A 10,431-nucleotide genomic window follows, 5' to 3' on the forward strand; every position below is an offset into this window, starting at 1 on the left:
ACTCAGCTACTGCATGTGGGTCACTGAAATCTGTGTTTTGCTGATCTGTAGATTGCCAAAGCACTTAGGGCTCAGGGAATACTGAGAATCGGAGAATCCTGAAGATGCCCTTTCTTTTTTTGCTGCTCATTCTTAACGGTGGGGGAGGGGTGATTTGGGAAGGATGAGGGAGAGAAAGGGAAGGAGAGAGAAGCAACAGTTATGCGTATAGGAACTGAAAAACTGCGCATGCTGGAAATCTGAAAACAGAGAACGTGGAACCACTAGGCAGGTCAAAGACAAAGAATAACAAAGGTAATGCTTCAGGTCAAAGACTCCTCACCAGAAATGGGAAAGAGAAAAAGTGTCAGTTTAACTTGGAGGGAATGTGAGGGACAGATGAATTGGACAAATAGAAATCTCCAAAATGATGAGGCCAGGATGCTATTGAACAGGGGTTCCCAAACTTTTTTATGCCGTAGACTACTGCTATTAACCAAGGGGCCCATGGACCGCAGATTGGGAACTCCTGCTATAGAAGCATAGGTCGATGGGGGAAGTTAGGAAGAGAGAAAGTGAACAGAATAAATAAGTCAAAGGCAGTTACCGTGAGAATTCAAGCAAAGGAACACAAAAAAGTGCAGGGCTGTAGGTCATGCCTAGCAGGTCACCTTGTGGCTCTAGAGAGAGAACACCCAAACCAACATCACAAATGGATGTCTATAGCTCATTTTTGCGTATCAGGTGTAAATAAAGTGATCTTAAGTGAAGCTTCACCACCAGCTAACTCCAAAGTCACCAGAGCTACCATCGGTCTGATGCCTACTTCAGAGAGCCATTACTGACAAAACTGTGAAAAGACACTGTATAAAAGAATGGGAAAGGACCATTGATACTTCCTCACTGGGAGATCACAGTCAGTGAGAATCAGAAATAACATCTCCTCCTCACTCCCAACCAACACTGGCACACCTCAAGACTGCATGCTTAGCCCACTACTTTACTCTCTCTAAAGCCATGACTGTGTGGCTAGGCACAGCTCAAACACCATCTCTGAATTTGTCAACGATACATCAATTGTTGGCAGAATTTCAGGTGGTAATGAGGAGCATGCAGAAACAAGATAGATCAGCTGCTTGAGTGACATTGTGGCAACAACCTTACACTGGATGCCAGTAAGATGAAGGAATTGATTGTAGACTTCAGGAAGTGGAAGTTGAGGGAACACACGCCAGTCGTTATTGAGGGATCAGAAACAGAAAGGGGGAGCACCTTCAAGTTTCTGGGTGTCAACATCTCTGAGGGTCTATCCTGGGCCCAACATATTGATGCAATTTCAAGGAAAGCACGATGGCAGCTACACTTCATTCGGAGTTTGGTATGTCACCAAAGACACTCATATATTTTCACAGATGTACCGTGGAGAGCATTCTAACTGGTTGCAGTATCAGCTGGTACAGAGCAGCCTCTGCACGGGATTGGAAGAAGCTGCAGAAAGTTGTAAACACAAAATAATCTGCAGATGCTGGGGTCAAAGCAACACTCACAACACACTGGAGGAACTCAGCAGGTCGGGCAGCATCCGTGGAAAAGATCGGTCGACGTTTCGGGCCGGAAGCCTTCGTCAGGACTGTAGAGGGAGGGGGCAGAGGCCCTATAAAGAAGGTGGGGGGAGGGTGGGAAGGAGAAGGCTGGTAGGTTCCAGGTGAAAAACCAGTAAGGGGAAAGATAAAGGGGTGGGGGAAGGGAAGCAGGGAGGTGATAGGCAGGAAAGGTGAAGAAGGAATAGGGGAAAACACAATGGGTAGTAGAAGGAGGTGGAACCATGAGGGAGGTGATAGGCAGCTGGGGGAGGGGGCAGAGTGACATAGGGATAGGGGAAGGGAGGGGGAGGGAATTACCGGAAGTTGGAGAATTCTATGTGCAGAAAGTTGTAAACTCTGCCATCTCCCTCATGGGCACCAGCCTCCCCAGCATCCAGGACACCGAGAAAAAGTGACGCCTCAAAAAGGCAGCATCCGGTGAAGGACTCCCATCACCTAGGACATGCCCCCTTCTCATTGTCTCCATCAGGGAGGAGGTACAGGAGCCTGAAGACACACACTCAACGTTTCAGGAACTGCTCCTTCCCTCCGCCATCAGACGTCTGAATAGGCAATGTACCCATGAACACATGCATCTTTTTCCCCTCTTTTTGCACTATTTAATGTAATTTTTATATGTACTTCTTTTTGTAATTTATAGTCTTTATTATTATCTGTTGCAACACATCTGTTAACCTTGTATCAGATTAGTCAGGATTTATACGGAGACCAAAGCAGAGCTCATGTCTGAATCACAAGAATGCTACCATTGATGACAACTATGAAGGATTGTTTGCTGAATTGCCTGCAGTAGCTACGCTTCAGGTGAACCTCATTATTTGTGAAATGCTTTGGGCTGTCTTGAACTTACCATATCTGATGGTACAATGTAGTCGGTACCTCCTTTAGGAGGGTGTAGGCTGACCACTCCCCACTGCACATAATCAGTTCCTCCGTGGATGAGGAGCACCAGGTTTGTAGGAGTGACCATAATGGACAATCTCACCTGGTCCCTTAACTCTTTAGCCAAGAAAGCACAGCAGCTTCTCCACTTCCTGAGGAAACTGAGGTGACTGAGGCTCCATCTCCCACCCTCTCCCACCCCATTCTAGCCAATTTTTACAGGCACACCATTGAAAGTGTCCTGACCAACTGTATCACCATTTGTGACAGGAATTGCCAGGATCTCTCTTCCACACATCTGAGATATTTACCAGAGGTGCTGTGCATGCAGGGCACTTAGCATTGTCAATGATTCCTCCCATCCATCCAACAATCTCTTTGACCCCGGCATTCAGGCAGGAGGTACTGTAGCTTATCGGACAAAGACTGTTTGAATGGGGCACAGCTTCCTCCCCAGTCTATGAAACTACTGAACTCTCTGCCACCACCCAGGTCTCACCACGTATGAAGAGCCAATAGTGTTATACCGTTTACTTTTAAACTTGTGTCATAAATGCACCTTATCATCTGTTAATTTATTTGTGGTACTATTACTTTATGTGTTGTTCAAAGTTCAAATCTTCAAAGTAAATTGATTATCAAAGTATATATACGTCAGCATATACTACCCTGAGATTCATTTTCTTGCTGGCATTCACAGTGGAACAAAGAAATACAACAGGATCAGTGAAAAACCACACACTCAGAGATGGATGAACACCCAATGTGCAAAAGCCAACAATCTGTGCAAATACAAAATAATGCTAAAAACAATAAACAGATAGGCAATAAATATCGAGCATGAGTTGCAGCATCCTTCAGAGTATTTTCATAGATTGTGTATTGAGTTGTATGTACTGTGTTGTACACTTTGTTCTGGAGGAACGATATTTAATTTGGTGTTATATATGTATTCCAGCGTGGGCACGTGGCCAAGAGGTTAAGGCACTGGATTAGCGACCTTAAGGTCATGAGTTCGAGCCCCAGACATGTTGTGTCCTTGAGCAAGGCACTTAATCACACAGTGCTCTGCGACGACACTGGTGCCAAGCTGTATGGGCCCTAATGCCCTTCCCTTGGACAACATTGGTGTCGTGGAGAGGGGAGACTTGCAGCATGGGCAACTGCCAGTCTTCCATACAACCTTGCCCAGGCCTGGGCCCTGGAGAGTGAAGACTTTCCAGGCACAGATCCATGGTCTCGCAAGACTAACGGATGCCTTTATTTTATTTATTTATTTATTTGTGTATTCCAGTAGATTCCAGTAAGATGGCAGTCTGCTCAGACACAGTGGCCGCTTTAGGTACAATCAAAGGTATATTTGTTCAGCTTGTATGATCTCAAGTCACTGCTGGATACTAAGAACATCAAGCACTGCTGGACTATCCTGTCAGTGAGTTGCTCAATAGCGACGGAGCTGGACTTTGTGCGTACTGTTGCACGATGATCGTCCTGGACATTTTTATTGTGACCGCACAACCCTGTTGGACATTGGTAATGTAGAATACTGCAAGTCCAAGTCATTGGCTCATTGGTGAGAACCGATGGCGGGGGAGCTGCATTGCCTTGTTTGTGACGAGGACGAGGCCTAGGCTGCAGGGTAGCCTATTGAAGTCACCCAGGAGAGGAGATGCCAAGACGATGTGAGAGAAAGCAGGTGACTCCATGGGTATGCTGAAATCTCCACTGGTTTGGAGTCGGCCCTTCCCGTAGGTGCAGCTCTCCAGGATTTGATCAGTGGAAGAACAAGACCAGGACAATTTATCATCAATCTCATCACGCCATACAGGGACTTGGGGTATATATCTTTTCTTCTTGTGACTGAAATCTTACGCATATGTGCTACGTGCAGTATGTTGTGTTCTGCTGGTTAAAGTGTTTTATACCTTGGGCCGGTGAGACACTGTTTCGTTTAGCTATATTCAGGTATGGTTGAATGATAATTAAACTTGAACATGAACTACCTTGTAGTATCAGATATGGTAACATTCTGTTAACACATTTCCCTTTCAAATACTATATCTACCAGTCCTGTAAATTATTGCTTCTCAAAGCCACTGTGCTGAAATTTCAGATCCAGTAAGAATTTTAAAACCGAAGATCATCATCTGCTTTTCTTTGTCTACTTTCTCATTATTTTAAACCTTGGGTCTATCACGATTTCTGATTCAAGTTTATTTATCACGAGTACATCGAAACATACAGTGAAATGTGCCTTTTGCATTAACAGCCAGAACACCCAAGCGTGTGCTGCTGACAGCCCGCAAGTGTTGCCACACATTCCAGCGCCAACATAGCATTCCCACAATGCTCAGCATAACAACACAGAACACAACAAGTAACAAAACAGCAACAACAAAACCAGACCCTTTTCTCCCTCCCACCCACGCACATACATTGTCTTCTAACTCAAGGACAGGTCATCTTCTTTGGCCTCCAACCTTCAGTGGTCTAAGGGTCGCAGGCATTGGACTTTGATTTCACCAGTGGACCCACTAAGATTCACAGACTCAGGATCCAGCCAACGGGCCTCAACTTCCAGACATCCAATTTGATCCTCAATCCTCACTCCTCAGCATCAACCCCAGGACTTGATGATCGCTGAACACTAAGCACTGAACTCCAGACTCGCAAGTGACAGGGCCCCAAATACTAGACCTCTGAATACAAGGCCTCCAACTCCAGTCTCAATGATTAATGAACTCTGCAGGGTCATCAGACCTTGTTCCTCCTAAACACATGGAAATCTGACTCTGGACCTGCCAACAATTCCTTGACCCTGTATTAGACCCCACCCAGCCTTCATCTGTGCTCATCTGCTGCCGCAACATCTGATATTTGACCACGGGCACCCACATCCATGTCAATGCAGAGAGAGACTTAGACTCCGGCTTGACCTCTAATTCCCATCCTTGAACCCTAACCTGACCCCTAACATACCTCTCTGTCCCCCCTACCCCCAAAACATCCTCACAAATCTGAAAAAACAACTAAAGGAAAACTAAATCTGGGCCATGACTTCAGCAGAGGTCACAGCTTGGCACCATCTTGTTTCGACATTAATATTCTGCATCAGCGGCCTTGGTTCCGTGTGAAATTTCACAGTAAAAATAACTTGCATCCTGATTGTACATCTAATCAATTTTGTCTCCAAACAATGGATAAGATTGTGCTGGAAGAACAACAGCCATGTTTAACCTATATGTACAGAAAAATAGTTAATTAAAAATGTAAAGAATGAAGAGGAGCATGATGAATGATTATCAATGAGTATTTACTGTTCAGTTCATAAGCTCTCTTTTCACTTATAGAGTCTTGGAAAAAAGCACAAGACAGAAACAGGCCCTTCAGCCCATCTAGTCCATACTGAACCATTTATACTGCCAACTCCCATCAACCTGCACCATAGCCTTCCATACCCCCTCCATCTATGTACATGTCTAAACTTTAGCTTAGTTACTCAATTGTGCTCTATCTTAAAGTATGAAATATTTCACAGTAACAGGCAAGTACGTCAGTTTTGTGTGCGTCCATAATTACCACTTTCCGTTATCCATATTTCCTTTCAAACCCTACAATAGCCATTCAAGGTTCAAAGTGAATATTATTAACGAAGTACATATCTGTCACCATATACAACCCTGAGATTCATTTTCTTGTGAAGCACACTCAGTAAATCGGTAGAATAATAACCATAACAGAATCAGTGAAAGATTACCTAAATACCATGTTCAACCGGAGAGCAGAAGACAACAAAGTATGCAAATACGAAAAGTAGAAATAGTAATAATAATGATAATCATCATCATCATAAATAAATAAGCAATCAATAATGAGAACATGAGATGAAGAGTCCTTGAAATTGAGTCCATGGGTTGTGGGAGCATTTCAATGATGGGCAAGTGAAGATGATTGAAGTTATCCCCTTTGTTTCAAGAGCCTGATGGTTGAGAGTTAGTAACTGTCCCTGAACCTAGTGGTGCGAGTCCTGAGGCTCTTGTACCTTCTTCCTGATGGCAGCAGTGAGAAGAGAACATGGCCTGGGTGGTGCAGGTCACTGATAGTGGATACTGCTTTCCTGTGACAGCGTTTCGCATAGGTGGTTGGGAGGGCTTAAACCATGATGGACTGGGTTGTATCCACTACCTTTCATAGGATTTTCATTTCAAGGGCATTGGCGTTTCAAATTTTGGATTCGTCAAATCTGTAAATCATTAAAAGTTTATTTTCTGTTACAATGTCTGGGGAAATAGTCATGCAGAAGAAATGTAATGTTATGTTGCTTCATTTCTGCTGTCATTTTGATTTAAAAATAATGGTTCAAGTGGCCTTCCAAAGAAATGAAGAAATTTACATTTGTGTACGTACCTGCTTCAAGCAGGTTTCAATTACTGTATATCGGTGCCAAAGGGGAACATGGTAACTCGCCTTAATGACCATCATCCAGTAGCACTTACATCCATTGAAAGAAAGCGCTTTGAGGGATTTTGATGAAACATACCAACTCCTGCCTGAGAAGCGACTTGGATCTACATCAATATATCTACCATCACAACAAGTCAACAGCAGATGCCATCTCATTGACTCTGCACTCAACCCTGGAACATCTGAACAGCGAAGATGCACATATCAGGATGCTCTTCATTGACTACAGCTCGGCATTCAATACCATCATCCCCGCAAAATTAATCAATAAGCTCCAAGACCTGGGCCTCATCCCTGCTTGAGCAACTGGATCCTCGATTTCTTCACTTGCAGACCCCAGTTAGTTCAGATTTGCAACAACATCTCCTCCACAAACACCATCAGCACAGGTGCACCACAAGGCTGTGTGCTTAGCCCCTGCTCTACTTGCTTCATACTTATGATTCTGAGGCAAAGTACGGCTCTAATGCTATACTTAAAGAACGCTGAGAACCGCACTGTCACTGGTCGAACCAAAGGTAGCGATGAATCAGCAATTAGGAGGGAGTTTGAAAATCACACCTCAACAACAGCCATTAACTCAATGTCATCAGGTTCAAGGACCTTATTATTGACTTCAGGAGGAGAAAACCAGAGGTCCAAGAGCCAGTTTTCATCAGGAGATCACAGGTGGAGAGGATCAGCAACTTAAAATTCCTCAGTGTAATCATTTCAGAGGATCTGTCCTGGGTCAGATTAAGTGCCATTACAAAAAAAGTTTGCAAAGATTTGGCATGTCATCTAAAACTTAGACAAACTTATATGGTGGAGAGTATATTGGCTGGTTACATTACTGCATGGTACGGAAACACCAAAGCCCTTGAATGGAAAAGCCTGCAAGATGCAGTGGACACTGCCAAGTCCATCATGGGTAAAGCCCTCCACAGCATTGAATGCATCTACATGGAGTGCTGCCACAGGAAAGCAGCATCCACCACCCAGGCCTTGCTCTCTTCTCACTGCTGCCATTCGGAAGGAAATACAGGAGTCTCAGGATCCACACCACTAGGTTCAAAAAGAGTTGTTAGCCCTCAACCATCAGGCTCTTGAACAGAGGGGATAACTTCACACAACTTCACTCACTCCAACGCTGAATTGTTCCCAGAACCTATCGATTCACTTTCAAGTACTCTTCATCTCATGTTCTCAATATTCATTACTTATTTATTATTTTTTTACATTTCTTTATATTTATTGTGAATGCCCACAAGAAAATTAATCTCAGGGTTGTATATAGTGACATAACTGTACTTTTAAAATAAATTTACTTTGAACTTTGACCTTTTATGGTGTCTGAATGTTTGTTCACTGCAAGGAAAAAAGGACAAGAAAGAAACCTGCAAGGAGCAATGCCTTTAAAAGGCAACATCCATCAATAAGGACCTCTAGTACCCAGAATATCCCCTCTTCTCATTGCTACCATCAGGGAGGAGGTACAGGAACCTGAGCGGTCAGCTTCTTCCCCTCTGCCATCAGATTTCTGAATGAATATTGAACCCATGAACACTACCCCACTACTTTTTTAGCACTACTTTTTAAAGTTAACTTTTATAGACAGTATAGACTTCTTACTGTAATTCACAGTTTTTATTATTTTGTATTACAATGTACTGCTGCCGCAGAACAACAAATTTCACGACATATGCTAGTGATATCAAGGCTGATTCTGATTCTGAAGGCACTGAAGAATATGTTTTGGCCGACACACAAAGTAAAACTCGTACCTTCTTCTTTAGGTAGGGTCTCATGCTCTTAAGAGGGTTGGTTGGGACCCCAGTCTCACGTCTAATCTAAATGATGGCAGCTCTATCTTGGTACTGCTTACCTCAACCAATATTATGTTCCGATATCTTCCAGAGGAATGTATATCCTGACCAAGGTTGACAAATGAGACACAGAGCTGCATGTTTTGTAATGTTAAGGCGGGGGTTCAAGACACAGTTAGAACATTATTACAATTGCAAACATGTATTCTGGATAACTAAGATAAAATCTGTGTATCCATGAACTTGGGTTTTCTAGACCACAGTACTCAACCTCAATAAAGTCATTAATGTAAGTAGCATCCATCATTGGACTTGCTTGTTAACCTCCATTATTTTAAACAACTATGCAATAATGGATGTAGCCTTTCCTGAAAAACATTTCAAGCCTTCCCCTTCATGGGCAATTCAATATTTCATTACCTACATTTTCACTTATCATGAGATTTGTGCATACAGCCTCTGACAAATTCAAAGATGATTAATATATATCTAATGCAGCAACTTCGACTGGTTGAATTTGTTGATTAAAAGCAACAATGAAATTGACAAAGATTTCACTACTCAAGGCAGTTTGACAAACATGGCAGATTAAAATTGATTTAAGATGTTACAATTCAAATGTTCAATTATTATTAGAAGTATACAGTCTGAAATTCTTCTTCTCCAATAGCCACAAAACAAAGAAAGAGAAGAATGGCAACACAACCACCAACCCCCAAATCCCTCCTCCCCATAAAAACAACAAACAAAAATGGACCAGGCACATCCACCCTCAAATCCCCATCTCCCACACATAAAAATATGAGAAAAATCAGGTGAAAAGCACAGAATATTAAAAAAAAACTATAAGACTGAAAAGAAGTCTATAGTTCAAGTTCACAGCCAAAACGCAGAAAACCTGGGTAATATTCTCCAGGCACAGCAACAGACCTTTTTCTCTCCAGTAACAGAGTGATCCCCCAGTGATCAAAAGGTAGTTAGCCCCCTCCGTAGCGGGGTGATCTCACCAGCAATCAAAAGGCAGTCTCTCCTCTTCTCTAGCAGAGCAATCTCCCAGCGATTAAAAGGTGGCCTTCCCTCTCCATAGTAGAGCAATCTCACCAGCGATCAAAAGGCAGGCAGCCCATGCTCACCGTCTGCGTTCGCCTTGATGTTTCAATCTCCCTAGTCACTTTAATCAGCGAACAATGGAAGCTTCAATAGGCGAAATGGAGTCGAACATCAGCTCGTGTCCCACAGTTGTTCCAGAGCCTTCTCGCCATAAGGTTCATGCACGCTGCCTCTGCCTCGGGGAATCTTTTCGGAGACTGCAGAGCTCTGAAACACCCAAACAATCTCCAAACTGCAAATTATAGGTTCCCACAGTTCCAGAATCACATTCAAGATGAAGAGCAAATGTAAAATATATAAAAGAAGTGAATTATATGGTTTCATGGTCTATCTAGAAGTTGTCAATCAAAGAAACATTGTACGCAGGCACCGCCTTGACCGGAAGTCATTGGCAATATCTTACCCAGAATGCACAGATTGCCTTATTCAATGCTTTGTTTCTGTCTTGTAGTCCATGTGGAAAATTGGTAAAATCTGAATGGGAGCAGGAGAAAAAGTGTCGATTTCACACAGATCTGCGATTGAAGATGAAAAAAGTCAGCACTTCACAGCAGTTTTCAGAGTTTGACTGCGCCTAATCAGTGGAT

The sequence above is a fragment of the Mobula birostris genome, chromosome 16 (assembly GCF_030028105.1).
Source record: "Mobula birostris isolate sMobBir1 chromosome 16, sMobBir1.hap1, whole genome shotgun sequence".
NCBI classification, from domain to species: domain Eukaryota; kingdom Metazoa; phylum Chordata; class Chondrichthyes; order Myliobatiformes; family Myliobatidae; genus Mobula; species Mobula birostris.